Raw genomic sequence first — 3,217 nt, 5'->3', positions numbered from 1 at the left:
CTGTCACTGGTTGCAGATGACATGATACTATACATAGAGAATCCTAAAGATGCTACCAGAAAACTACTAGAGCTAATCAATGAGTTTTGTAAAGTAGCAGGATACAAAATTAAACACAGAAATCTCTTGCATTCCTATACACTAATGATGAAAAATCTGAAAGAGAAATTAAGGAAACATTCCCATTTACCATTGCAACAAAAAGAATAAAATACCTAGGAATAAACCTACCTAAGGAGACAAAAGACCTGTATGCAGAAAACTATAAGATACTGATGAAAGAAATCAAAGATGATACAAACATATGGAGAGATATACCACGTTCTTGGATAGGAAGAATCAACATTGTGAAAATGACTCTACTACCCAAAGCAATCTACAGATTCAATTCAATCCGCATCAAACTACCAATGGCATTTTTTACAGAGCTAGAACAAAAAATTTCACAATTTGTATGGAAACACAGAAGACCCCGAATAGCCAAAGCAATCATGAGAAAGAAAAACAGAGCTGGAGGAATCGGGCTCCCTGACTTCAGACTATATTACAAAGCTACAGTAATCAAGACAGTATGGTACTGACACAAAAATTGAAATATAGATCAGTGGAACAGGATAGAAAGCCCAGAGATAAACCCATGCACATATGGTCACCTTATTTTTGATAAGGGAGGCAAGAATATACAATGGAGAAAAGATACCCTCTTCAATAAGTGGTGCTGGGAAAACTGGACAGCTACATTGAAAAGAATGAAATTAGAACACTCCCTAACACCATACACAAAAATAAACTCAAAATGGATTAAAGACCTAAATGTAAGTCCAGATACTATAAAACTCTTAGAGGAAACCATAGGCAGAACACTCTATGACATAAATCACAGCAAGGTCCTTTTTGACCCACCTCCTAGAGAAATGGAAATAAAAACAAAAATAAACAAATGGGACTTAATGAAACTTAAAAGCTTTTGCACAGCAAAGGAAACCATAAGCAATATGAAAAGACAACCCTCAGAATAGGAGAAAATATTTGCGAATGAAGCAACTGACAAAGGATTAACCTCCAAAATTTACAAGCAACTCATGCAGCTCAGTATCAAAAAAACAAACAACCCAATCCAAAAATGGGCAGAAGACCTAAATAGACATTTCTCCAAAGAAGATATACAGATTTCCAACAAACACATGAAAGGATGCTCAACATCACTAATCATTAGAGAAATGAAAATCAAAACTACAATGAGGTAATACCTCACACCAGTCAGAATGGCCATCATCAAAAAATCTACAAACAATAAATGCTGGAGAAGGTGTGGAGAAAAGGGAACTCTCTCGCACTGTTGGTGGGAATGTAAATTGATACAGCCACTATGGAGAACAGTATGGAGGTTCCTTAAAAAACTAAAAATAGAACTACCATATGACCCAGCAATCCCACCACTGGGCATATACCCTGAGAAAACCATAATTCAAAAAAAGTCATGTACCACAATGTTCACTGCAGCTCTATTTACAATCGCCAGGACATGGAACCAACCTAAGTGTCCATCGACAGATGAATGGATAAAGAAGATGTGGCACATATATACAATGGAATATTACTCAGCCATAAAAAGAAACGAAATTGAATTATTTGTAGTGAGGTGGATGGACCTAGAGACTGTCATACAGAATGAAGTAAGTCAGAAAGAGAAAAATAGCTCTTTTCCCTCTCAGACATGGGCACACCACAGAAGGATGTTATTATCAAGTCAGACGCACCCGACACCCTATTAGTGCAGAAGCATCCAGATTATATAGTATCCTATGGCTCAAAGAAAGATGATTACAAATACTGTATATCTGAATATTTGAGAATGAGTGGCATCTATTGGGGTCTGACTGTAATGGATCTCATGGGACAGCTACATCGCATGAATAGAGAAGAAGTTCTGACATTTATTAAGTCTTGTCAACACTTTGGCTATTCGGGGTCTTTTGTGTTTCCATACAAATTGTGAGTGTGGTAGAATAAGCGCTAGTATTGGACACGATCCTCATCTTTTTTTTTTTTTTTTTTTTTTTTTTGCGGTACACTGGCCTCTCACTGTTGTGGCCTCTCCCGTTGCGGAGCACAGGCTCCGGACACACAAGCTCAGCGGCCATGGCTCACGGACACAGCTGCTCCGCAGCATGTGGGATCTTCCCAGACCGGGGCACGAACCCGTGTCCCCTGCATCGGCAGGCGGACTCTCAACCACTGCGCCACCAGGGAAGCCCAATCCTCATCTTTTGTACACTCTTAGTGCCGTCCAGATTCTTACTCTCTATGATAGTATTAATGTTATTGCTGTAAATAAAGTTGTAGAATATATCTAGAGTCTACAGAAAGAAGATGGTTTTTTTGCTGGAGATATTTGGGGAGAAATCGACACAACATTCTCTTTTTGTTTGGTGGCAACTTTGGCTCTATTGGGGAAGCTGGATGCTATTAATGTGGAAAAGGCAATCGAATTTGTTTTATCATGTATGAACTTTGATGGTGGATTTGGTTGCAGGCCAGCTTCTGAATCCCATGCTGGGCAGATCTATTGTTGCACAGGATTCCTGGCTATTACTAGTCAGTTGCATCGAGTAAATTCTGATTTACTTGGTTGGTGGCTTTGTGAACGACAGCTTCCATCAGGTGGACTCAGTGGAAGGCCTGAGAAGTTACCAGATGTATGCTATTCTTGGTGGGTGTTGGCTTCCCTAAAGATAATTGGAAGGCTTCATCGGATCGACAGAGAGAAACTGCGCAGTTTCATTTTAGCATGTCAAGATGAAGAAACGGGAGGATTTGCGGACAGGCCAGGAGATATGCTAGATCCTTTTCATACTCTATTTGGAATTGCTGGATTGTCACTTTGGGGAGAAGAACAGATTAAACCTGTTAGCCCTGTTTTTTGTATGCCTGAAGAAATACTTCGGAGAGTGAATGTTCAGCCTGAACTAGTGAGCTGGATTAGATCCCTTGATGCAAAAGTTGCTTAGTGCAGTTTTACTGTTTTAACATTTCAGTATTTGAAGTGCTTAACAAACTTTATGACTGCCATGTTAATATTTTGTACATGAATTATGTTGATTTTAATAAATTATATAATTATACATATTGGGAATTAAAGACCTTTATTGTATCTTCAGCTTTCTGTTTTCTTCTGGAATGCTGTTATTCTGAGTGTAATATTTTGTTTATGCTT

At 38.6% G+C, this 3,217-nt stretch overlaps 1 pseudogene across 1 annotated transcript; it reads left to right on the top strand.

Annotated features, from left to right (window-relative positions):
- Positions 1-2,010: 2,010 nt before the first annotated feature.
- LOC308627565 lies at positions 2,011-3,011 on the top strand (annotated as a pseudogene). The gene has a single exon. The product of its transcript is annotated as an uncharacterized misc_RNA (transcript).
- Positions 3,012-3,217: the final 206 nt, after the last annotated feature.

Source organism: Mesoplodon bidens, assembly GCF_964165515.1.
Source record: "Mesoplodon bidens genome assembly, chromosome: 14".
NCBI classification, from domain to species: Eukaryota; Metazoa; Chordata; class Mammalia; order Artiodactyla; family Ziphiidae; genus Mesoplodon; species Mesoplodon bidens.
This window is presented reverse-complemented; position numbering and strand designations above follow the sequence as displayed.